The 27,425-nt window shown below is 42.3% G+C and overlaps 1 protein-coding gene across 1 annotated transcript in view; it reads left to right on the top strand.

Annotated features, from left to right (window-relative positions):
• TSEN15 (tRNA splicing endonuclease subunit 15) overlaps nucleotides 1-27,425 on the top strand; it is a 72,575-nt gene that overhangs the window by 42,654 nt on the left and 2,496 nt on the right. The window lies entirely within an intron of this gene.

Raw genomic sequence — 27,425 nt, 5'->3', positions numbered from 1 at the left:
TGGGGTCTCTACCACTTGATTCCTTTTGAGCCTTCTCATCACAGTGCTACAAAAACAGTCTGCATTTTCAGAAAGAAATGTGAGGCTTAATGAATGTTAGATTTGTATGTCAGATCTGGTAACCAGTGAGCTCTTAGGTGTCCACAAGACCAGAAGTATCTTCTGGGGTTAACTCAAAGGAGCATTCCCACAGAAACCTTTCAAACTAGGCCTTGATCATTATAATAGAGGATGGCTTCTCTATTTCAGAACGTCCCCTTCACCAAAGGGGTACAAAGGTTGTACTTCAAAGACTATTCTATCCAAAGCCTGCCAGATACCTGCTAACATGAATAATGGTTGAGAACAGTTTGGAAAGGGAGACAACCCAGATGTGTCGGTCTCATTTGACTGAGAAACTAGGTGAAGGGTTTTCTTCTGTATGATCAAATTAACTGTGTGATTGCAGCCGCTTTCTCTTGTTAGATTGTGGGCTCCGTAAGAACACAGCAAGGAACTGTGTCTTTTTTTCTTTTACGTCTGTGTATCTCATCTCCTTCCACAAACTCGCACGTACTAGGCTCTCCATAAATATTTAGTGAAAGAATGAATGCAGATTGTAGACTAGTTTAATTATAGAGAGGCTTACTTTTTTGCCTCGAGGCAAACTAAAGGGATCCATTTGGACACCAGAGGGCAGTGCTCAATAAGCACCAAATTTTCAGGCGCTGGGAGTAGGTTAGCTTCAGAAGTGGTGCTCTTGAAAATTTCTTTTCAATCTGTGGGGAGTAGACATAAATAAAAATATAAGTTTTACGTGCTTACATCCCCCCTTTTCCTTTCTGGCCTGCCTGTAAAATTATACTCTACTGACATTAAATATGTGACTTGATTCATGCTTTGTGCAAAATGTAGATCTATATTGAAAAATAAAAGCTTGTTTGGGGCAAGGGTGGGGAGGTGGGTGTTTTTCCTAGACTATGGTCTTATTCATAACCATATGAAGTGACACATTTCATTTTTTCCTTGCAAAAGCCTAATTTATTAAGTAAACTTCAAGATCCCATCACATAGCAAGAGACCCCAGCTCTGAAACACTCACTGAACTGGCTAATAATGTTGGTAAAAGACATAAATTGCTGCCCTAATAAACACACACTTTCCCTATAAGAGGGTCCTCTCTATGTGGGAGCAGGAATGGGGAAAGGGCATTGCTGACTTCTCTCCAGTGCTGTCTTGGCCTCTGTTCTTTGGAGACCCTAGTCAGTGAGCCCTCTGTGCTGGGATGGATCAGTGGAACATTGGCGAATCTAGATCCAGTGACTCCAGACTAACCTATTTTGCTTTCCAGGGCGTGGGCCTCTCTAGATGAATGTGTTCCTAAAGGTGAAGAACATGAGGGCAGAGGCACTTTGGAATTGGAAGCTCTGATGAGAATAGCAATCTCTTACCAAGTTCATGTGACCTGCATTATTTTTTAACTGAAACTTTTATATGCCTGGAACCAAATGACTTAACCAAAAACTTCTGGTGTGTCATCTTCTTCTGAGCATTTCTGTTCTGAACTCCTCTGTGAGGTCACGTTTTCCATTGCAGCCCCAGCAGGAAGCTTTTCACTAGTGCAGCACAGTGGGTCTTGCCAGAGCTTATAGCTCCTCTATATAGAAGCCCTTTATTCCTCCACCGCACTCTGTTTACTGTGCAGAATGGTGTTGTATCTGAACAGTTAGTACAATTTTCCTTTCTTTCAGACTGATAGCTGTTCCATTCCTTACCACTCTCACTCTTGCAACCTAATCCTTTTAATGATCTTTGAATAAGAACTGCTTGTGCTCGCTAAGGACAGAGGATGGAAAAATCATCTGACTTACTGGGCAGGTGGACTTTTAAAATGTTTTGGTGGATTCTGCGAAATTGAAAGCCAGTTGAACCAAAATCAAACAAAAGTTGGCTTTTTAGGTTTCGGGGTGACTGAATGGAGGTAATATTAGGAAGTATTTCCTTAAAGTCACTTCATGCATTTATTAATTTATCTTCAGACATTAGCTGGGCTCCTTCTGTGTGTCTGCGACACTAAGGTAAATGTGGGATACAAAGGTTAATGACATATGACCTGTACCCTCAAGGAACTCAGATAGCCAATTACAACTCTCCTTAACCAAAATTCTGAAAGGATGTCAGTAAGGGAGGAATATCTGTCATGCAGTGTATGAAGTTTATGCAGTTCACTTGATGGTGAAGGGGTTCAACAACTTTTGGTAAATTGAACAGTTTTCAAACAATCATCGTATGTATATTATTTGTCCCAAAGGACAGAACGTCCCAAAGGTAGCATACAAAGAGATCTTACACAGTGCACCTCTAAGGACTTACTATCTGGCCAGAGAGGAGAAAATCCATGTGTACAAGATAATCTGAGAGCATTCCAAGGCAGTATTCTATATAAAGGCTAAGTTTCAATTGCGTAGCACTTTATTTACGACCAAAGACTTCTGTACTCTTTATTTTGATTCTCCCAGCAGAGCTGATGTTATGTACTTGCCGTTATTAACTTAGTATCCTCATTTACTAGGTGGAGAAATTAGTGCACCCAGTAGCTAAGCAATGGCTTCGTGTAGTAGTAGCAAGTGAGTGGGCAGTGAGGGCAAGAACCAGGTGTCCCAACACCCAGCTCACTGTTCTTTTCAGGATGCCATGCTGCCTGTTTCTTGTGTGGTGCAGAGAGATGTATTAATGCCAAAAAAACCTCTGGGGGAGAAAACTCTAGTGAGTCCTGGAGGGAGTTGGGAAGAGATTTAGGGATCACTTATATTAACTTCTTGTACTCTTGAACAAGAGTGTCAAATGTCAAGCTATTTGTGGATAATTTGGAAAACCATATTCAGAGGCAATATATTTACAAAGTTTTATTCCAGAGAATAAATACATTCATGCCCACACTGTTTTGCAGGCAAACTTAAAACAGTATTTAGTGTTAAGTGAGAAAGAGCTCAGGAATGTTCCCTGCTTGTTGGAGCTAACTTTTATGTTGGTACAGAGTAGACTCTAGGAACTTTAAAAAAAATTTTTTTTAACGTTTATTTATTTTTGAGACAGAGAGAGACAGACCATGAATGGGGGAGGGGCAGAGAGAGAGGGAGACACAGAATATGAAACAGGCTTCAGGCTCTGAGACGTCAGCACAGAGCCCGACGCGGGGCTGGAACTCACGGACCGCGAGATCATGACCTGAGCCAAAGTCGGACGCTTAACCGACTGAGCCACCCAGGTGCCCCGACTCTAGGAACTTTTAAATGATCATTTCACACGCAGTGAGAAAGGGTCTTGCACCTTAAATATCCCCCAGATCTGCTTGCTGTTGCTTGAACGCCTATTGTAATTCTACTTCTTAATCATGAAGCTTTGATCCAACTTGACATTTTTCTAGTACCCCATGGGTGAGGCACAATGCTAAGATTTTGAGAGACTGTAAGCCCAAATATCTTATTATTAGATTGAACAGATAAAATTAATCAGATAAATTGCTATAAGAATTTCTAAATGTTTATTCTTAGTATCTGTACTCACTTCATTACAAACCCGCCATATTTATGGATACCATAAGTGTGCACACCACACTTTGAGTAGCGTGTGTTCGAGCTCAGGTGAGAAGTGATGAGAGCCTGAAGCTCAACAGGAACCCAAGTGTATGAGTCAGGATGAGCTAGATTATGATGCTGTTGGTTCACGGCCAAAGGATTTCCCGGGGTGAAATGCAAAACTGGCCCCCATACACACTGGGCAGGGAGAGAACAGAGAGAGGCAGAGCACTCCAGATTGGTAGATGGCAGTTTTAATAAGCAAGGGATCTTAAATCCAAGGCTTACCTTGGGTGGCTGCAAGATAAGTAGATCGCCTCTCCCACTCTGCGAAAATCGTAACTGGCTTCAGTCATATGTATCGTTCGGATGGTTTCAACAACACATTGCTCTGTCAAACCTGCATCCTTGAAAATGGCTCCCCTGGTGGGATTGGTGGGCAGAGTGTTCATGCCAAGGATAGGGGAGAGGGTGAGGAGCTTCTGATTACCTGGTCCAGCTCTTGGGTCAACCAGTGGTCATGCCCTCTTGATGACATGCAGTAATAACCAGTGAATTAGTTAAAAAATGTTTATTTCTTGGTCACATTACACACCCATTGGACACAGACTTGGAGTCCTTACTCTGAGAATCAGGTCAGCAGAGCCTCTGCCATCTGAAATGTTGTCGGTTCCAGCGGCCGGAAAAAAGTGTTGTAGTCTCACATACTGCAATTAACCACTTCCACCAAAAGCAACATGTCACCTCTGCCCAGCTTTCATTGGCCAAAGGGTCACATGGCTGGCCAAGATCAGCCTCAAGGAGGAGAGGAAGTACAATTCTGCCATGTTCCTGGACTGAGATAGAGAACAGCATTTCCATGTAACGGAAAGGGGAGGAGAGATGGCGACAAGGTAGGTTTAACAACTGATTGGCTGTGGAAACGGGAGGAGGAGGGGTTAACCTCATGCTGTTCTAAGTTCCTTGACCTGAATGTGAATGAGTTTCAGGTTACAGTGGGAAGATGGGGACATTGCAAGAAGCACTGGACACCAGGCATCACAAAAGTGGGAAAAGGGACAACTTAGAAGGCTGACAAGGAAAGGAGAGCTTGGAAAACACTTTCCCCACCATTCTGCTCAGGTTCTAGATTTAGAATCTGAGCTAAGAAGGGAGATATTGTAGGTATCAGGAACCTAGGATCACTGTAGACCTACTCTTCTCTTGCGATGTCTCATGGGCTGTTACACAGGATATGTTGCCTGGTCTTCTCTTTATTTCTTAAGAATGAAAAAAAAATGTGCCTACCGTGTCAGGAGTATAGTTGAACCCTGTGAGAATTTTTCTGAAGGAAGCTGGTTAAGCGTGGATGTGTAGATGGGGCTGGGTTTGTGAGAGAGAACCCAAGAGGGCTTCTTTTCTGGGATGGATATTTATCAGGAGGAATCATGAACCTGATGTATTTGTACAGATCTAGGGAGCTGTCAGAGTGCATTAGCATGGGATGGGGAGAGAAAGTTGGGGGGTAGATAACCAGTCCTCAGGGTTTCTTATCAGTCCATGCTGCCATCTGCTGTGCTGCTCACATCACACTACAGTGACTGTGTCCCACACAAGTTACCACTGTGTCCTCCCAGCCCCGGGCCACAAGATCTTTCAGTTCTGAGTCTATCCCATCTATTCCTCTTGGGCACTTGGAAAATATTTTGTTCTGTCCCTGAACTCCATGGGCATATGGGGGTAACTTGCAGGCTGTTTTGGGTCCTCTTCATCTAGATACACGTCCTCAGCCAGGCAGTCTCTGCCGTGTCCCCAAAATGCGGGGTAAGTGACCCTAAGGGCCTGGGGTCTGTGAGGCTTTCCCTGAGCCTGGAGGCAGCAGCCAGAAATGAGAGGCTGGGTGCTGGCCACAGATCGCCCTCACAAAATGAGGGATTTGCCCAGTTTCCTGGACTATCTATTGTGTCTCCTCTAGACCAGGAACTCAGTCCAATGAGGTCAGGGCAGAGGAGACAAACATAAGCCTCTGCTTAGTGACCCATTCAAGTGTCTACCTTTTCTGCTTTTACTCTCCCTGCCATTCCCCACCCCCCACCCCCCAGTTTTATCTTATCTTAGGATTAGAAAAAAAAACTATAACCATTTCCAGATCTATTTTTCTCCCAAACATATTGTTTTTACCAAGATTTCAGGTTTTGAAATTCAAAAGGCAAGAATTTGCCTCCTTTGTTCTGTAGTCTAATCCCATCCCTGAGGCAGTGTGCCAAGAAATCCTGTGTGGGAAAAGGTTCACAGGTAACAAGAATTACTGAGAAGGGAAAACATATCATTTAATATATCAAAATATTATCCTGTGACATTCACAAACAGAAGGTGTTAATTATTAACACACGTATTTATACTCACAAGAACTATTTAATTTTCCGAGTGTACATCTTATTTTACCCATCAAACCACATCCTACCTGTCAGTAGTGCAGTACTTGGCACAGAGTAGGAGCTCAATAAATGTTTTGTTTGATGATGTTCAAATGTTCAGAGAGGGACTGCTCATCATCCAGTCCTATTCCTGCCCATTCTAATGACAGGACATGTATTGGAAGCCTCTCTGCCCTGTGAACCCCATGTAGAAAGAGGAGCCCTAAGTTCCTTGGGCCATCAGAGATCTCATCGCATGCTATATGCTCCTGTAAACATGCTTATGCTATGAGATCCGTTATATTTTGATCCCTTGCCTTAGTTAATTTTAGGGATCAAGACGGGGATTTCTAAACAAAATATATCTGCCTGAAAAGCTTACTTAATATTTTATTACACATTCTGTTCTATGCTAAAGCTGTTCATTTTCATTTAACCATTCTGGAGGGGAATGAAGACATGCGAACACTGCTGAATTTAGAAATCCCTCTTAGAAATGGTAATTTCCTACTCAACTATAAAATTATGGTGATGATACTTCTGTTGATGATTTTAGAGGGGGATACTGCAGTTTTAAATGCTTTTTTTTTAACATTCATTTTTGAGAGAGAGAGACAGGGCATGAGCAGGGGAGGGGCAGAGAGAGAGGAAGACACAGAATCTGAAGCAGGCTCCAGGCTCCGAGCTGTCAGCACAGAGCCCAATGCGGGGCTCAAACGCACAAACTGTGAGATCATGACCTGAGCTGAAGTCAGATGCTTAACGGACGAAGCCACCCAGGCGCCCCTGTGATTTTATAAAGGGGCAAAAACTGGTTACCTCTTCTCTCATCCCCTATTAGAAAATCTGGTTCCTGTAAATATAATCACGTAGGTGTGCTTTTCCTGGACTGTAGGTTGTAATCTTAATCCTTCAGGTTTAAATGAGTATAATTCCTCCACTTTGGGCCTTGCCATTGCACTTCTGCCGGATGAAGCCATCAGTGCAGGCACTACCTGAGATATGGTCTGTCTCTGCATTTTGGTGCACCTGTAATTGAGAAGTCTGGCTGCATGGACCCTGTGTCATCAATACCTACATCACTTGCTCCCACCTCTGCCCGTTTTTTAAAAAACGCCCTCCATCCTGGGCTTTAGATAATCCATCATCAGAAATGTGCTCCTTTGAATTTTTGAGGCTCAGGAGGATTGGAAGGCAGAGCTGACTTCAGACCATCCAGTGGGAGATGGTGATGTGGGAGGGTTACGTAATCTCCTTAAGCCTCAGTTTTCTCATCTGGAAAATGATGGACAAAGTATGTCCTTCTAGGTTGTGTTTTCCTCACACATTGAGAGGATTGTGTGGGGATAAGGGGAGCCTGGTGCATAATAAGCTATTAGTGTTCCTCACCCACCCCGCTTTGTGGTCTCCAAGCCCTTCCCACTGAGGTGCACCTTGCCACCTTAGGAGGGAATACATGATAACCAGTTGAGGGCCAGGCCTCCAAGAAATGGAACCTAGATGTGCAGGAGGGTAAGAAGGAGGTACCAGATGAAGTAAGAAGGCACTAAAGATAAACTCTGTCTTTGGAAATTTTTATCAGGCCTAACCCTGCTGCTGCTGTAGCTGCTGCTGCTGCTGATGGTGATGACAACGACAATTATGATGATGATGATAAAATTTTTGGTCCCATTTTGGGAACCCCTTTGAACTTAGATAAATTGCACAGGAATAAGACTCGCTATGTAGCTGGAGGCTTACAACAAGTAAGGGAAATTTCCACTGCAGGGAAATTGTATCGGGACAATTCATGGAGTTTCAAACAACCAAGTTAATCTTAGCTCAACACAGCACAAAAGCACATTGAAAAATTCCCTCTAAAGAGAAGCTGGACTGTTCAGGGTGGGTTTAAGTCATGGGACCTGGCATGGAGCCTTCTGTTGATGGTGAGGATTGGGCCTCTTCTGAAGGGATGAATAAGTAAAGAAACATGAAATAATAGCTAACAACATATCTATATAGGATGCTTACATTAGAGTGCAGGATGTAGGGTGTATTTTGCTCCCTTCTGTGTTCCCAAAGCTTGTAGGAAGGACAGTGCCTGACACATAGTGGAGGTTCCAAAAATATTTGTGGCAGGAAATAAAAAAATGAATACATCTAAAATAACATCAAGTGATGGTAATACTTGAAGAAAGTAAAGCAGAGTAAGGGAACAGAGTGGAACCAGAATGCAACCTCAGGTGGGATAGTCAGGAATGGCTTTTCTCTGCAGACAGCATTGGAGCAGAGACCAGAATGCAGTGAGGGAATGAGCCCAGCGAGTAACTGGGAGATTAGCCTTATAGACAAAGGGAGAGCAAGTACAAATGTCCTGAAGTGAGATCATGATGGATTTTGCATTTCTAATAAGCTCTCATTTGTTGCCAGTGTAGCTGGTCCACGAACCACACTTTCAGTAGCAAGTGTTCAAACTACAGCTTGACCCTGGAGTCAGTAACTAAAGTGAGGAGGTCATGGAACTGAGAAATGAGGTCACTGCATGAGAAAAAGAGGATGAAAAGCTGCATGTGCAAAATAACCCTATTTATGTAAAAAATATATGCAAAAATGGATATTAAAAATATTAATAGTGTTTTCCTCAGTGAGATCACATTTTAGGTAATTTAAATTCTCTTCTTTTTAGACTATTGCAAAATTTCTACTATGTGTATTTATCACTTTTGTATTCAGAAAAAAAATTTATTTTGGGGATGCTTGGGTGGCTCAGTTGGTTGTCCAACTCTTGATTTTGGCTCAGGTCATGATCTCATGGTTTGTGAGATCATGCCCCACGTTGGGTGCTAACTAGAGCCTGCTTAGGATTCTCTATTTACTCTCTCTCTCTCTGCCCCTACCCCCCACTCTCTCTTTCTCTCTCAAAATAAATATTTTTTTTTTTTTTTTTAAGAAAGAGAGAGAGCGTGAGCAGGGCAGAGATGCAGAGGGAGAGAGAGAGAGAGAGAGAGAGAGAGAGAGAGATCGGAGAATCCCAAGCAGTCTCCATGCTCAGTGCAAAGCCTGACCAGGGATTGATCCTATGACCCTGAGATCATGACCAGAGCCAAAATCAAGAGTCAGTCACTCAACTGACTGAGCCACCCAGGCGCCTGAGGGAAAAATATATATATTTATTTATTTTTATTTTTTATTTTTAAAAAATGTTTTTTAATGTTTATTTATTTTTGAAAGAGAGAGACAGATCATGAGCGGCGGAGAGAGAGAAGGAGACACAGAATCTGAAACAGGCTCCAGGCTCTGAGCTGTCAGTACAGAGCCCGACACCAGGCTTGAATTCGGGAACAGCGAGATCATGATCTGAGCCAAGGTCGGATGATTAACCAACTGAGTCACCCAGAGGCCCCTGAAAAAATTTTATTTTTAAATTAAAAACAGAACATATGTCTTTAGTTAAAACTCTGATTTCAAAATGTACACAGAATTTTCTAAATTAAAAATATTAGTATAGACATATGAGAATTGGCTGGGGTTTGTTAGGAAAGTCTTCACAGAGGGGATGATTTTGAACCAAATCTTGATATCTAAGTAAGTGAAACCTAAGTGTGAGCTCTTAACAACTTCTTTTCTTATTTTCCTTTCCTAATGTGGGAGTGGGGAGGGTATGTGGGGTGCGAGTAGTGTATTAGTTATTTCTTGCTGTGTAACAAATTATTCCAAAACTCATCTGCTGAAGACAGCTAACATTAATTACCTTACAGTTTCTGTGATTTAGAAATTTGGGACCTGCTTAACTGGGTGGCTTTGGCTCAGGATCTCTCATGAAATTATCATGAAGACATTGGCTGGAACTGTCGTCCTCTGAAGGCTTGACTAGGGCTGGCCAGGGGATCCAAGATGCTTGGCAGGATGCCTCAGTACCTCGTCATGTGGAACTCTCCATAGGCCTGTGTGATTCTCTAGAAAGAGATGTGGCAGCTGGCTGCACTCAGGGTGAATGATGTGAGAGAGAGGGAATGGAGGAAAGAGAATGCCTTTTATAACACATGTGACACTTTGGCTTTATTCTATTCATTCATAGAAGCATGTCACTAAGTACAGTCCAAAATGCAGGGAGAAAAATTAGAGTCTACCTTTTGAAAGGAGACTGTGCATATATTTTTAAACCACCACAGGTGGAATGAGCTGTGATAGTTCAAGGGCATTCTAATTTTCATTTAAAATGAACTGTATAAGATTATAGAATACTGTGGCCTGCTTTGTTAGTCATTTGGCATGCCTGATGTTAGCAGAGTACCAGGTGGAAAAGATGAAGGGTAGAAAGACATGGTGAGGAAAACATCTAGAAGATAATGTGAACCACAATGTAATTTTAAGTTTTCTACTAGCCACATTGGAAGATATCAAAAGAAACAGATACAATTAATTTTAATAATATGTTGCTAGCCCAGCATATGCAAAATATTCTTTTACATGTACTCGATATAAAAGTTATTAATAAGATATTTTACATTCTTTTTTGTCTTACTACCCTTTGAAATCTGATATGTATTTTATATTTATAGCCCCCCCTCAATTTGGATTAGCACTGTTTCAAGTGCTCAATAGCAACATGTGGTTAATGGTCACCATATTGGACAATTTAAGTCTTGAGAGCTAGGCCAGAAACCAGTCACTGAGAAAGTACTTTGGGCAGAATCCATCATGCAAATAGCAAGCCCAATAAAGGACTTAAGCTGAAGAGTAATATGATCAGACTTCCTTCTGTTTTAGAAATCACTCTGACTGCCTATGTTTAGGACCTGGTGGGATAGAGTAGGCATGACTGGCCTAAGAGACTATTAGAATATTCTGGGGCACCTGGGTGGCTCAATAGGTTGGGCATCCGACCTCGGATCAGGTCGTGATCTCACGGCTCGTGAGTTCGAGCCCCATGTCAGGCTCTGTGCTGACAGCTCAGAGCCTGGAGCCTGCTTTGGATTCTGTGTCTCCCTCTCTTTCTACCCCTTCTCCGCTCATGCTCTGTCTCAAAAGTAAACATTACAAAAAATTTTTAAAAGAGACTACTGGAATATTCTGTGTGAGAGTTTGGATGAGGCTGGTTACAATGAAGATGAGGAAGAAAAGATATAGATAGCAAGGAGGTGGTTTGTAATTGGTTCAGTGATTTCTTGGATGGAGGGAAGTAGGTGGAAGAGAGAGAAGCCTAGAATGATTCCAAGGTTTGAGTGGTTGACAAGATATAAAAAGGAAACACAGGGCACAACATATTTTGTCCTGGGAAGGTGGCAAAGGAAGATTACAAGTGTAGATTTGGAAAAGTTTTGATTGAAATAATTGTGCAGGCGAGAGGTAGAGATATCTCACAGACAACTGGATGGATAAATCTGGAGCTTAGCAGAAAAAAAAGAAAACAAAACCCAGCTTCAAGTAGGATCATTACAGAACTTATTAGAACCTTCTATGTAAAATTACTATGAAATTACAGAGCAGTTTGGGAAGTTCCAGGCTCTCAGTTTCTTGTCGTGGAGGCAGACTTAGCTGAGAGGAAGGAGCAGAGCCACCTCATGTATAGGCCTCTGAGCAGTGGGCACCAGGCTGGGGGTCCTGCTTTCCTAGCCCAGTGACCCGGTTGCTGGGGAGCAGGAGAGATGCTATGGGAGCCACGCCGAGTGGTCATCTTAGAGGGAGGCAGGAGCCCCTGGGCCTAAACATTGTGTTGTGTCATTGAGGAGGAATGGAGGAAGTGAAAGTGTCTGAATAAGGCATCAGAAGTTAAGAATTCCTGTCCTGGAATGTGGTCGTTTACCTCATATGTTGTCTCCACCTCTGATAGTACCTGTCCTGTGAGTGAAGTGTGACTCGTAACCTCTTCCTCTTCGTGACTAGAGATGGTGCCTTAACTCAAGGGTTGCAGACTGAAATGCCTACAAGGGCCAAGCGGGGCACCTGTAGGAGTGAAGTGAATGCAGAGAGCGCACAGTGTGCTCAGCCAACGGGAGCAGCTGAGGCTCAGCTCCCGGAGATTTTCGTGAAGCGGCAGCAGGAGCCTAGTTGCCAGATATTTTGATTTTTTGTGCATGCAGATTTTTTTTGTGAACTTTTCAGACTTTTAAATATTGGATGAATTGTATTTAAGCATTGCAAACCAAACAAAATATGTCTGTGGGCTCTAATCGGCCCACAATCCACCAGTTTTTGACATCGGTCTATTTATGCCATTATATATCATGCTTGTTTGTATTTTTCTACTTATGTTTCCTACTGTAACCACCATTGTTCATATGGGTTGTTTCTGTTTGCTTTGCTTGCTCATTTGTTTCTATTCCCCTTCTATAATGGGTCAGACCCTATTTGTTGATTTATTTCGTATTTGGAAGGTGGACAGAGCTACGGGAGGTGCTAAGACCTTTCACTCTTTTAGGACCTAAAACAGCAGACTGTATGGAAAATGACATATTCCCCTGGCAGATTCAGGCCTCACAATTGGGGTAGGAGAGGAGTAGCTAAAGATGCAATTGGCCATGTTTTGGTGATGACTCTTCCAATAAACTGAAGATTATTTAAAGTAGATCCATATTTAATAATAAAATGAAACATCAAAGTCATTTATGAGGGTAGTAGGTCTTGTGATGAGAAAATGTTATGTTTTCCAGGGCTCAAAACTAAACATTTATTTTTAAAAATTGAAGGAAGAATGAAATGAAATAGAAAGTACAAGAAGAAAACAAGTGAGGGAAAATGGGAGAGAAATATGTAAGATAAAATGGATGTACTATGCATTACCCATGGATGTTATCGAGCTATGTGCTTTAAGTTTGTAGAAGAGAGGGGATGCTCTTTCATCATGCTTCTTATCCCTCCTCCCTCTTTCCTACCTATGGACAGAGTTGCTATAGATCAGTGACATTCTAGGACACTGGACCATGTTTCCCAGTAAGTCCATTAAAAGATCATGGGCTATTCATTAAAAGTTCGTGCACAATGTCCACACAAAGACTTATACACAAGTGCTCATAGCAGTTTTATTCATAATAGCCAAAACCTGGAAACAACTTGAATGTCTATCAGTAGGTGAATGGATAGATGAACTGTAGTGTATCCATACAATGGAATACTACTCAGGAATAAGAAGGAACAAAAATTATGATACACACAACAAGATGAATGACTCGTGAAACATTCTGTTGAACAGAAGTCAGAGCCCAAAGAGTTCATACTATATGATTCAATTAAAAACATTTTTTTAATATTTGTTTTTGTTTGTTTGTTTACTTATTTATTTTTTTAGAGAGGAGAGTGGGGGAGGGGCAGAAAGAGAGGGAGAGAGGGCATGGAGCCCAATGCCGGGCTCAATTTCACAACCATGAGATCGTGATTTGAACCAAAATCGAGGGTTGATTAATCGACTGAGCCATCCAGGCACCCCCTATGTGACTCAATTTATATGAAACCCTTAAACCCAGGCAAATCTAATCTATGGTAACAGAAAATATATCTGTGATTGCTTGGGGCTTGGGGTGGGGGCCATGGAATAAAAAAAAGCATGAAGGAATTTTTGGTGGGGTTGGGTGATAGAAATTATCTGTATCTTGATCGTGGAGGTTACATGTGCGGTTATATGTTTCAAAACTCCTCAAACTTACACTTAAAGTAAGTATATATTGTTCTATGTGAATTATACCTCAGTACAGTTGATTTAGACAAAAAGGTCATGTACAAAGGTATAGCTCTCTCTGCTGCTCTCCGGTACCTTTCTCACCTGTGCTAAAGAAGCAGTTATTAGATCTAGCTCTCCTTTCTGCTTCCAAATGGCATAAATGGGGAGAAAGCCAGGGCCTTTCTGCTTGGGACATGTCCAGCTAACCTGTGGGTCTCACCTTCCATCATCAAGCATTTTTACCTGTTTGGTTTTCTATCTCCATTGATGGCAGATGAGATGTGGTGAAATCCTGAAGTTGGGTTTGGGCTTATGGGGAGAAAAGGTGTTCCTGCTCTGAGCATTCAGGCTTACTCAGGTGCTTGCCCTAGCCCAACCTACAAAGGCTCTGCATCAATAGGTGTGTGGATAAATGGTGTAGGAGCCCAACTTCAGCTGTGAACAGGACTTACTTTGCTTTTCTTTACAATTGTTCTATAGGTAGATAGCTCCCTCAGTGGAATTTTGAAGAGGGGTAGCTAAGGTTGAGGACATGATTTGGGTATTTCTAGGAACTTGGGTAAATACCATCTAAACATCATAATTATTTCTAAGATTAGTCTTCCATAGACCTACCACGCTCATTCAGGCCTCAGTACCTTTGCACATATTATGGCTTCCATCAGTCTGCCACACTCTCTGGCTGGCCAAATGCTTACTTTTCAAGGTCCAGCTTGAGTCATTGTCCCTAATCCTTTCCAGTGACCAGTCTCAAAGCAGATCTATGTATTTCTTGCTACATGATACAAAAGAAGGGAAAAGGGCTTGAGTGTCCTACAAGACTGGGTTCACATCTTGACCTGCCACTTGCTATGTGACTTTGAACAAGTTATTTATCCCCTTTGAGCCCCAGTATTGTGTGTGTGTGTGTGTGTGTGTGTGTGTATGTGTGTATGTGTGTGTATAGGCACTAAGGCTTAGTGATATATTTATGTATTTTTATCTCTAAAATAATGATGATAATTCCTACTTTTTAGCATTGTTGTGCATATTAGATGAGATAATTAAAGTATATAATTTGCAAAATGAAGATGCGTAATATATTCTAGCTATGATGATTATTAGACTCTGGTGGCAATAACACCTATAAGGGTGTTCTTGCATGTAGGTGTGGACATGTGACATGGAAACAATAGAATATGACTGCTGTGTGTCACTCCTGGAGTGAGAATTTTAGGAGAGGGTATGTACCTTCTCCATCTCTGTCACCAGCAACACCTACTTTGCAAAGAACAAGCTTATTTTATGTTAGCATTATGTTAGGTTAGGTCCCTGACATCCTAGGGTTTATTTATTATATCAAGCTAGTGTTAATTACTCCAGTGAATTTAGAAATTGGCACTTTGAGGTGAGGGGTTAATGGCAGAGAAACCTAAAATACATTGTGTTGACTGTAGTTGGATGGTGGGTGGCTCAGACACTGATATGGAAGGCTGGGAAGATGGAGACCCATGGAAGAGAGGGGAAAGAATTTGGTAAATCTGTTGCTGGTATAATTTATAAGGTAGGCCAGGTGCCAGACAAGCTTTTTGTCTCCAGATCCTGGTTGTCACTTACTGTGTTTAGTGAGATAGATATGCTCAGGCAAGATTTGGTGTGTTTGAGAATGAAATGAAAAGGGATTAGATACAGTCCAAAAATGTGATGCTTTTCTGGGACTGGAAAAGAAAATACTTATTGACCCCAACTAGTCAAAGATATGCCTGAAAAAGGCTTTGAGCAACAGAGGTCCACTTAAAAATCGCAGTTTAGTAGATGCCATGTTAGCCTCCAGAAAGGCTATAAAATAACTAGGGATTGTTCTCTACCCTCAAAGAGTTTATAACTTACTAAAAAATTTTAAAAAAAGACATGTACAAATAACTGTGGTGGGAGACAGTTAATTATCACAACATGCTGCTTTAAATAATGGAAGAATTACAACCTTCTGGAAGAGCCCAGAGTAGGGTTCTCATGGGGAATGAGGAGCTTGGACCTTGATAACATATCAAACCTTCAGACCCATGAATGAATGAACCTCAGTTATCTTTCAAACTCATTTTCATCTTTTTGAAATGTGAGGGTTCAAATTTGGTCTGTAGGGTAGTAGCATTGAGGCGATGCCTCCAGCAAGCCCATGACTTCTCCACTGATGTTCTTTCCTGACTTTACAAGTCATTTGGACTAAAACTTGAAAAGGTTCCCCCTCTTCAAGTCTCATTTCCATAAAGGCAGAAGAGGACCCTGTTTGCCTCATCCTTTTTCAACTGCCCCAAGAGTATGAGATGCCCCAGACTTTAAAGCACACAGATTGCTTGTTTTTATTGTCTCTTGTTTTCTAATAGTCATTCTCTGGGCAAAGAGAATTTGCAGCTTCTTACTGTTTCCCGGCATGAGTCTAGTACCTTGTTAGCTTGTTTTTATTGTCTCTTTGGCTCTGCAAGGCATTTATCTAAATATAGAATGGTACAACACTATGGACAGGATTGGAATAAGATAAAATTCTTTCCAATCAATTCCCTTGCATTTTTTAGGGAACAGTAGGTACTGTTCTTTTCTCCGAGTGGCAAGAGTGGGCAGCAAAAAGAAATTATATTGAGCTGTGGCACTTTCCACCCCAGAAGTCAATCACTCCAAGACCTTCCAAGGTAGGAAGTCCAGAGTGGTCAATGCTCTGGACGCTGGCTCTCCTGTGACCTTAGGCAAACCACACAATGATGGTCAGCAGCACATACCTGCCCACTGGGGCAATGTATGGAAGGGGCACAGGCATCAACAGTCCCAGACTGGATCTCTTGCCTGGCCACTTATTTCAGTGGCACCTTGGGTAAGCTAGTCAACCCCATCTATAAAATTGGTGATCCTAATGAAACCTATCTCTAGAGTTCTTATGGGGGTTAAATGAGATGGATATATGTAAATTATTCAGTAGATTTTCAAGAAATGGTAGCTATTATGTTTTGTTGCCTGATATTTTATAGCATTAATGTTTCAAATGAGACCATATCTTTAATTTTGTTTCTAGGAGAAATAATCTATATAAATTTATTTATGATATTAATAAAAAGCAGCTCTCACCTACCTTATGAATCAGATACAAGTCTCTTATTCCCTTCATTCTGATGAGAGGGTTTCATTACTGGAGGCAGTGCCATATAGTGGTTAGAGCAGGGACTCTGGCACTAGTCTTTGGGGCTCGAATCCTAGTGTGTGATCTTGAGCAAGTGGCTTAACTTCTCTGGGACATAATCCTTTATCTGCAATTCTAAAATGATACTTTCATGTGCATTACCACACAGTATAGATCTTCCTATTTTTGGTGCAGAAATATTGTGACTGAGTCTAGAGGACTCCCTTAGACCCTGATGGGGCTTCTGCCATATATGTTACGTGCATCCTGTTATCTTTATGACATCTGAATTCTGAATTCCAAAACTCATCTGGTTCCAAGGGTTTTGGATAAGAGAACTGTGATACACCCTCCTAAGATTATTTTGAGTTACATTAACTTCATGTAAGCCCCTTGGAGCCTGATTAGCTCTTACTGTCATCCTTGGAACAATCCTTTGAGAGAGTAATTATTATCCCATTTTATAGATGAGGAAACTAAGATACAGAGAAGTTTAGCTGCATGGCTCATATGTGGTAGAGCTGGAATCCAAACAAGGCCTTTCTGACTCCAAACCCCAGGCATTCTATTGAAACAGATCAATTCCCAGGGCCCTGTACATGCCCCCACAGAGCCAACCCTAGTTAAGATCCCACTCAGAGAATTAGGGTCTATGGTTAAGGAAACACCATAATCCGGGTCTGCCCTCTCCAGACACCTCCATGGGCAGACCAGCGCTCTTGTGGGCTCTCTGCCCCCTTTCCACAGCCATACAGAGGAGGGAGGAGTAGAGAGCTGCCAACCGCACGGCGTCATGAGAGAGCCAGCCCTGCACACGCTGGCCAGCTGCACTCCTGTGTCAACTTGGGTCTCTCCAGAAGCTGACAGTAAGAAAAGGACTTCAGTGCTAACAGCTGATTTGTGAAACACAGGAAACATCATTTGCCATTCGGCAGTAGAGAAGTGATCCAGAGAAGGGAAGGCAGCCAGTAGTAGGTATGTTATTATGCTATTTCTCACAGTGAGCGACTAAAACTCCACAGGGAAATGTGAGTCACGGAGTAAAACACATGTCTCAGAATGATCCCACCCAGGGGATGAGAGAACTGAGGTATTTATACTCCATCTCTGGAGAGTCCTTGATTGAGGGCGACTCCCAGGGATGTCCTTGGCAGGCAACCAGAAACAGCGTGGCCTTCCTCATTCTGAAATGTGAGGTCTAAGCGATGTGAGTGAAGCATTGACAGGGTCTGTGACACACCCTTTAGCACAGTTCTGTGCAGTAGCAGGAATAGCTTTATTTGTGAAAAGCCCAGGGTGGATGATGTCTCACTCACTGTGAGTTTGATATCCACAGACAGACCTACCTACCCTCACAAAAATTTCCACTGTGCTGCCTGCCATGGTGCCTGAAATTTGTGTCACAAGTTCCTAGTTCTCTAGAGGCCACCAATAAAATGTCGGCACACTACCCAGGAGAATTAACAAATGAGCTATGACCTTTCCTTTCCTAGCTAAGAGACCTGCCTCTAGAGAATGGGACTTGGAGCAAAGAGGTTTTAATGGAAGAAATATTAAAAAAAAAAAGTTCTGGATAGGGGTGGGAGTAAAGGAAGAACATTAAGAAACGAGTCACCACCATTGAAGACCTTACGTAATCTGTGGTGCTAGCTACCAGGTCACAGATGGACACAAAGGGGAGCCTCTAAGGACAGTGGGACCAAAGGGGGACCAGAAGGGTCTCTCAGACAAGGAAGGGGCCCAAAGGGACATTTTCTTGTTCCCCAGTTTTACCCAGATCAGGGCCTGGGAAGGAAGACTCCCTTCACTGCTGCTGTGACAGTGAGCTCCGGGAAGACAGTGACCATGTCTTCTTGTCTGTGTCCCCAGAGCTCAGCACAGTGACTTACCTCACTGAATAGACCTGCCATGAATTCACTTCCCTGCTCTCGTTTCACCTGCTTGTTCCTTTCAGATGTTTCTATAAGCAACCCTGCATTCATACCAATGAGCTTTCCATATCAACATTTCGCCTTCTGTAAAAAAAGCAACACCACCAACAACAACTTATTTATTGGCAGTGAGACCTTGGACAAATTACTTAACCTTCAGTTTACTAGACAATAAAAATGAGAGAATGCCCCTGACTTCCTGAGCTCGTAGTGTGGACTCAGTGGGGTTGTTATGAACAGAATTGTGCCCCCCCACCCCCCCCAGCAAATTCGTATGGTGAAACTCTAACCCTATTTTTGACTATTTGAAGTCGGCCTATAAGGAGGTAATCAAGTTAAAATGAGGTCGTAGGGTTAGGCCTTAACCCAATAGGAACTGTGCCTTTATAAAAAGAGGAAGAGACTCTAGAGATCTCTTTCTGTCTCCTTGGGTGCACAGAGGAAAAGCCCTGTGGGGACCCAGTGAGAAGGTGGACGTCTGCAAGCCAGGAAGAGAGGCCTCAAAATAAACCAGATTTTCTAGCACCTTGGTCTTAGACTTCTAGCTGCCAAAACTGTCAGAAAATTGATTTCTGTTGCTTAAGCCACCCAGGCTGTGGCTTTTGTTATGGAAACCCTAACAGACTAATATGGAGGTAACTCATCTAAAGGGCTTTGCTACAGAGCCTGACACAAGGTGGGGATTCATTAAGTGCAGCTGTTGTCATTACTTATTGCATCCAAAAGGATACCTTTCTAGAAGAGAAAGAGAATCTGGAAATGCTGATACCAAACAGTTTGAAAATCCCCTTTAAGCTCCTGACGAGAAATTGAGGACATCAGAAAGAAGGCAAACCACACTCACTGAAGTTTTCCAATCCTATTTCTGTGTATAAGGCATAATGATTTGTGTCAAATAATATGCCTGCATCTTTCCTCTGAGGAATTTTACGTGCTCATGCCAACAACTTATACATCAGGCAAACGTCTGTGTCCTGAGGATGAGCTAAGGGAATGTCTGAGATGGCCCAGTGCCTGAGGCCAGGACCGTGCGCAGAGGGGCGCTAATAAAATAATTGTGTTTGCTTCACTCTCTCTGTAGTTTAGGCTGTGCAGTCTGGAAGCAGGCCAGGCTGGTCTGTTTTAGGAATTGCAGCGTTGAGTTTACAGTATAAGACAGATTTTACTTCAAGCAGGCCTTAACTAATAATGGCCTTTTAGAAGTACAGCTAGCTGTGACTCATGGGCACATCAGGGTGAGGGACCTCCCAAAACTCTATTCTTTCACTAAAACTCTGAGGTTCTGGTTTCTTAATGTTGTTTACATTCCTCAGGACACCTCTGTTGGCCCCTCCACGTGGACTTCTGGGCTACGGACCTCCTGTGAGCAGGTGGGGGAGGGGGAAGAAGAGGCCTCTCAAGCAACTACAGTTCTTTTTGTTTGTATTTTCAATCCAAATTCATGCGTTGGATATGGTACTAAAATCCATAAATCCATTTGGGAAAACAGAACCATCTGGGCTCATTGGTCAGAGTTCTAAATGGTGTAGAAAGAAGGAAAAAAAATGTGACTTCTCAAAAATGGGAAGGGGGTTGCCTTGGCTTAATTGAAAGCAGTTGAAAGGATTCTTTTGTCTGTTTTTTTCCCCTTAAGTTTTTCTTTAAGTCAGTGTTGTCCAATTGTCCTCAGAGACGACATAAGGCACAGTTGAAACTTCTATTGTCCTTTGCTGTTACTGCCTCTCCATCAACCTGGCTTCACAGGGTATGATGTTGTGGCCTATAAGATTTCTTGCCATTTATTCCTCTCTTGCAGATGAATGAAGTGCTAAAATATGGTTCATTAAACTCACTTCTTTTTGTATCTCCCAGACACTAAGTATTCTTTGATTCAATGTTGATTCAACATATTCATTAAACCCAAACATTTACTCAACACTCACCAGGTTCCAGGCCCTTTTAAAGGCAGTGGGGATGCTAAGGCAAATGAGACACAGATCCTGCCTTCAAAGAGCTCCTGTTTAATGGGAGAGCAGAGAATTCATTCCTAACACATGACCACAGAGGAGGACAGAGCATGGAGAAAGTCTTTGAAGAGAGTACCAAAGGATTTGGCAGTGACCTTCCATGAGGGAAGAAAAAGAGAGGAGCATTAGTGGGAAGAAAGATGAAATGAGGAAAAAGGAGCAATATGCAGGTTGTTTTCGAGAGAATCAGTCATTCTGATGTATGGATGAAGGCAGCTGGTGATGTCAGTGTATATTGCAGACAAGTTTAGGTTGAACACCAGGAAGGTAGCCTCAGTAAGTGAAAGCCTGAACGGAAGAATCTTTCTCATCTTGAGCTGCACTAAATAGTAATTTAGCAAAGGAAGGAAGGGAGGAAGGAAGGAAGGAAGGAAGGAAGGAAGGAAGGAAGGAAGGAAGGAAGGATGGAAAGGAGGGAGGGAGGAAGGGAGGGAGGGAGGAAAGGAAATCACCTTATATGCTTGGTAAAAATTCGTATATGAATCTGTCTGCCTCCATTCCATAATTCCAACCCCCCCTTCCCAGAAAGAGTTGAGAGATTGGCCCACCAGAGTTTCTCTTTAAGAGAAACTTATAAGATACAACTAATAAACACCAAATTCATTGTTTGCCTGCTTTCTCAGAAGATTGGGGAATGGACTGACCTTGCCTTAAACCCATGAGAAGTGCACTATCTTAAGAAAAGCAACGGGGCACCTGGGTGGCTCAGTCGGTTGAGCGTCCGACTTCGGCTCAGGTCATGATCTCACAGTTCATGAGTTCAAGCCCCACGTCAGGCTCTGTGCTGACAGTTCAGAGCCTGGAGCCTGCTTTGGATTCTGTGTCTCCCTCTCTCTCTGCCCCTTCCCCACTCATGCTCTGTCTCTCAAAGATGAATAAACGTTAAAAAATTTAAAAAAAGCAATGACAGTATGATATCTTTTATTACATAGGGTGATATAAAGATGGATAAAATTAAATATATATTATGATGTGCTTTGAACATTGTAGTAAATTAGCATGTAGCTTTGAATTTGTTATGCTCATGGCCAAAATCTGTTATAAACAAGTTGGAACGCTGCTCAGATTGTGTCAAAAATAAGTTTCCAGAAAGGAGCCCTAGCATATGCCTACACAAATGTCGTACCACTCATAAGGAACAGGGAAGTGAGGGGCAAGAGAGAGATCTACTAGCTACTAATTAAAGCTGAATTTAAGGATTGCTATGGGATTTTCAAATGGACTGGGGTCAATGGTGAATCTTATTTAAAGGCCATTTGGGGAGGAAGAAGGGCCAGCAGGAGCAGGAAGACTTCAGGAAAGCACCTGTACCCCTTCAGAAATACATGTCTTTGGTTTCTTCCTTTCATCCCACTCATTCATCGGGCTTAACCGGTGGGATCTGGTTTTGATTCTATCTGCATAGCTATTTTGTACATATGTGGACACCCCAGATAGTGGTAGTAAAGAAGTTCACTCAAACTTGCTCAGTCCAGAGATCAGGTGATGGAAATCATGTTCACCTGTGCATTCCGAGTACCCAACATAGATGTTCAATATGTTCAGTGTCTAAATTAACAGGCTCCTTGCTCTATTAGTTGTACTACTGGAAAATCTGTTTCTCTAAAAAATATTTACTAATTATCTACTCCTTGGCAGGTATTATATAAAGCACTAGGGATATAAGCGTGAGCAAGAGAGGCATGACCCTGTCTTCCTGGAGCTTGTTGCTCATAAAGAGAGGCAACAATGAAATCAGAAATTATAAGAAGTTATGATAACATCGTAATATGGTAAGTGGGGTGCTGATGAGGTCAGTGCCAGGGAGACCATGTCTGCTGGGAAGGTAGATCAAGGAATGCTTCCTGGGATAAGTGACTCAGATGAAGTTAGTCAGAGTTCTCAGCCCTAATGGGATTTATAATCTATTTGGAGAAAGAACATTGTCACACATAAAAAAGTAAGGAACAGTGTGATATAAGATGCTCCAGGTTCAGTGTCAGAACATGGATTATAGATGGTAAAAAGGGCAAAACCAGAGGACAGAAGTGGGCATGGAGGTTTTCCAGGAGGGAGGGGCCCATGACTGTCCTTGAGAAATGGGGAGGACAGTGGAATAGAACAAGAGGAGAAAAGGCTGAGATGAGAATTGCACCAGCTGGGGAAGGGAAGCCTAAGATGCGTGGTAGCAGGAAATAGGCTGAATTATGCAGGACCTGGAAAGTCAGGCAGAAATGGAAGTAGAGACATAACCATATTATAGTTATTATTTTAAATAATATGATAAAAGCTACACCTTTCACGTTCCAGTCTGGGGTTAGGTGCTGGGCAGGAAATGTTTAGCAATAAGCCTGCGATCCTTCCTCTCTCTTTAGCAGGGGGAGGCCTATGGGAAAGGAAGAAGGAAGGTAACAGTCAAATCTTCATGTAAACACACTAATGATATATGGCTAGCGCAGGTTCTTATCTATGAAATGCTTTTGGAAGGAGGTACCTGTCCTGCCTGGGTTGCTCATGTGTGGCAAACCTGGAATCTATGTATGTAACGAGCATGGGTCCTGGGAAAAGGTAACATGAGTTATGCAACTATCTGAATATAATGTGAAGATACTTGATGATGGCTCTTTTCTGTATAGGTGATGTGGCCACGTACATGGCTTAAAGGTTTTCTGTTGATCTGGGTAACAGAGTATCTTGATGTGGCATGAAAGGCCTGAAGATTTGCATGAGTCCTGGGCCCCTGGCTGCTTTACCTGGGCTTTGTGATTGTTTACTTCATTGAAATTATTAGTAAAGCTTGATGCTGGTCAAGGTCTCTATTTTTATGAGTCTGCTTTAACACTCTGATCCTTTGTGTTGCCTTAGATACATTACGTATATTGTCTCATATCAACTGTATATGGTAGAAGCTCAGAGAAACTGGTTAATTTGTCCAGTTAATTTGTCCAGTAAAATATCATACAATGAGGAAGCAGCAGCCTCCAATTTCAACCCAGATCGGACTCCGCAGCCCACACTCTTCCCACTGTTCGGCATTGTTCCCCTTTTTAAACTTGAACAGAACAGAACAGAAAAGAACAGCTCATGGGGCCCCAGGAAAGCCCTGGAGGACCAACAGGAAGCCCAGAAGCCCTTTGAAAGCCACTTCCCCAAAGTACAGTTTTAATGGGAAAAGTCTTTCTGGTGTAAAACCTGATTCATTCGAGATCCGAAAGGTAGCGTTTGTGTCACATTTTCCATGGAAATTCCCATTTTCACCAGAGGCTTACATCCCCACTGGGACTCTGCGACTCATGGAGCATTTGTGTGCTATCTGGGGAATAATACCACAGTCTTTGAATGCTGAGAGAATGGCCAAAAGACTCTGCCCTTGATCAGAATCAGATGATATAAATTGGAGTTTCTAGTTCCATCTTTAGCTCGAAAGCAAGCTGGGCCTTGTGGGAAGACTCACTATTCCCCGATGGGTTGGATCAGCCATATTTCACATGGGCTTCAGTTTATGAGGACATTTGTACGCATTCATTCACAGCTCTGAGGGTTTTTTTTTTCCATCTGTTTTGTTTTGTTTTGTTTTGTTTTCACATGAATTTTTACAAAGCATTGGATCCATTTCCTGTTAGGAACTCAAGGTTCTCTTAAAAAAAAAAAAAAACTGGCATATGAATGTGAGGAAAAGGGGTAGGCCATATCGAAGAATCCACTTTTTCTTTTCTGGAGAAGTGGTTTAATTCTAGTTGCCTCAGGTCAAGGAGTCCCATTCTTAGAGGCCAGCTGACTAGTATAGCACCTTGGTTCCTGTTAAAACCACCACGGGATACCCATAACTGGGATGTGGCATATTGCCTTATGCCTGGAGCTCTCTCAGGACTGCCGGCATCGTTAGTGGACAGATGGAGCCATCTTCCCTTCCCTGGCTGTGCCTGTTTAATCATCTCTGGAGGTAGCTATTGTACCACCAGCTAACACAAGTGCTTAATAAACATCTAAATTGCAATACCCCCAAAAGGTGTTCACCTTGATAGAAAAATCTGACGAAAGAGCACCAGAATCTTTATTTCAACAATCAAAGCAGACCCACACATATCCAGTATCTATTTACAGCAATATGCTGAGGAGCACTTTACCTTGGGTCTTTACAAGAAAAGTAAAAATTTAGTTGAGAATTACCGAAACCCAGTAATTACTGAGCTTAGTTGAGAGAAGGCAGTGGTCTGATGTAGACCTCAAGTTTCTCTTTTTCTGGATTCCATTGATCCCCTTCTTCGCCTACAGTTAGCATCCCACTGTGGTCTCTCTCCCCTGGGCAATTGCTTTCTTGCTTCTGGACTCTTACCATCTTCAGGGTCTTTGGTCTTTGTTTATGCTCTTATCCGATCTTCCTTTTGTACACAACCTTTCTAAGTCATGAAGGAGAACTTGATTTGTTCTAATGCATGGCAGAATACTGGCTATTCACTTTGTTGAGTTGCCAGCCTATTTGCTGATGGTCCTGTGATTTTCCAGACTCACCACTTGATGTTCTTTATGTCTTGGTGCCCTGCTCCTTGTATTCTTTCTTTGGCCTTCCGTGTAATGAGGAAAAAAAAGAATAAATACCTCTTTGCTTGTGAAGGGAAGAGTAAACTACAACTGAATATAGATTTCCTGCAATGTTACAAAGACATAGACATAAACTGTCTTTGTAACACCACAATCCATCGAATCATCTGATATGGTAAACAGAATATCTAACTAACTACTGGCTTAAACAGGGAGCTGTTTCTAGGCATAATTAATACAGTAACAAGGTTGTCAGGATTCCAGATTGACTTATCTGTCATTCTTTGTCTTCATACTACAAATCCAAAGAAAGACAGGGAGAAAGCTCATCCCATTAGAGTTCTCTCTTTTCAAAAAAAAAATAAAATAGAGGGAAATCTTTTCCAGAATATATACCCCACCTCTAGCAAGTTTTCCTTTAATATTATGGGTCAGGATAGGGTCACTGCCTATGCTGCCTGTAATGCAACTGGGAGAGTCACTGGTCTCTTTACTGGAAGTGGACTTTGTGTGTAAAGAAGGAGGGGAAAGACTCTTGGGTAGCCAACCACTGTCACAGACAAATTCATATGTTGAAACCCTACCCTTCAATGTGATGGTGTTAGGATGAGGCCTTTTGGAGGCAATGAGAATGAGATAGGATCCCTTGAAAAGGATGGAACCCATGAAAATCATGAGAAAGCTTGCTTCCTCTCTCTGCTTTTTCCACCATGAGGAGAAATCTGCAACCCAGAGCAGGACCTGACCATGCTTGCACCCTGGTCTCAGACTCCCAGCCTCCGGAACAGTGAAAAAATACATTTCTGTTATTTATAAGCCATCCAGTCTATGGTATGCTGTTAGAGCAATTCCAACAGACTAAGACAACCACAGCCATTCAATACTCACCTAAAGTGCAACAGCCCAGGGATGGATTATATTTAATCATTTCACGCTTGCTGTCACATGAGCCACACAAACAGTTACTATGGAGTCATAAAAGAAGAGACCTCGAAAGTTGGGAAGTCCTGAGTCTCTGGCAAGCTTTTATTTTTTACAAAAGCTCCCTTACCTGGTTGTGGTTTAATATCTACTGAAACCCCGAGGATATCACACACACACACATGCACACATGCACGCACGCATATCTGACACCTTTTATGTAGACTTGGTCACAGCTATGCACATTACTGAATCATTTCTAAAATCAGAACAGGAGCTTACCAGAAAATAATCTAACGAGTCTAGGAATTGTAACAAAATCTTGGATACAGCAAGGGCTAGATGCAGCTTAGCCTCTGAGTATTGCTGATTAAGTTACTAAAAAAGAATTTAGCAACTAGGATTTTCTAATGATGAAATTTTTTTCTTGTGTAATTGACAGTAGCAAATTTAACAGAAGAAACGCTGAGGAATGGTGATTAGAGATGCATCCCAACCTAATTTTTCTTCCCCAGTCTATAATAAAAGGCATGGAGCTCAAACCCCTGGGGAAAGCAAGAAAGCCAGGTCTGTATACTTTTGGTAAAGACAGCTTCCCTTCTTAGGATGATGTGTCTGCAGAATCATCTGGAGAAGCAGATGTGAGGGAGGTTAATCCACTTACTTAAAATATCCTGAAATAGCAGGAAAAGCTATTTGAATCTCAGAAAGTCTGTGAGGTAGTTGAATGGGTTAATCAATATTTCATTTGATGAACTGGCTTGCTGAGGGGCTTTAGGGGACGCCTTTTCCCTTCCTCTGAAGAAATAACAAAGCGGTTGGGTGAATCAAGGGTCACACCCAGGGCACCTGGAAGGGAACCTCTGTGGAACTCTCTTGGGTTTGATTGTGGAGTTTTGTTTGTTTGTATGCTTGTTTTTTTAATGTTTATTCCTTTTTGAGAAAGAGAGAAAGAGAGAGCAGGGGAGGGGCAGAGAGAGACACACAGAATCTAAAGCAGGCTCCAGGTTCTGAGCGGTCAGCACAGAGCCTGGGGTGGGACTCAAACTCACAAACCTCAAGATCATGACCTGAGCCAAAGTCCGACGCTTAATCGACTGAGTCACCCAGGTGCCCCAATGTTGTTGTTTTTTTTAAGTTTATTTATTCATTTTGAGAGAGATGGAGATAGCATGAGTAGGGGAGAGGCAGAGAGAGAGAATCCTAAGCAGGCTCCGTGCTGCCAGCTGTGGAGCCAGATGCAGGGCTTGAGCTCACGAACGGTGAGATCATGATCTGAGCCCAAACCAAGAGTCATTCACTTAACCGA

The sequence above is a fragment of the Neofelis nebulosa genome, chromosome 15 (genome assembly GCF_028018385.1).
Source record: "Neofelis nebulosa isolate mNeoNeb1 chromosome 15, mNeoNeb1.pri, whole genome shotgun sequence".
Classification (NCBI taxonomy): Eukaryota; Metazoa; Chordata; class Mammalia; order Carnivora; family Felidae; genus Neofelis; species Neofelis nebulosa.
The sequence above is the reverse complement of the archived record's forward strand: the minus strand, read 5'-3'. Positions and strand labels throughout refer to the sequence as shown.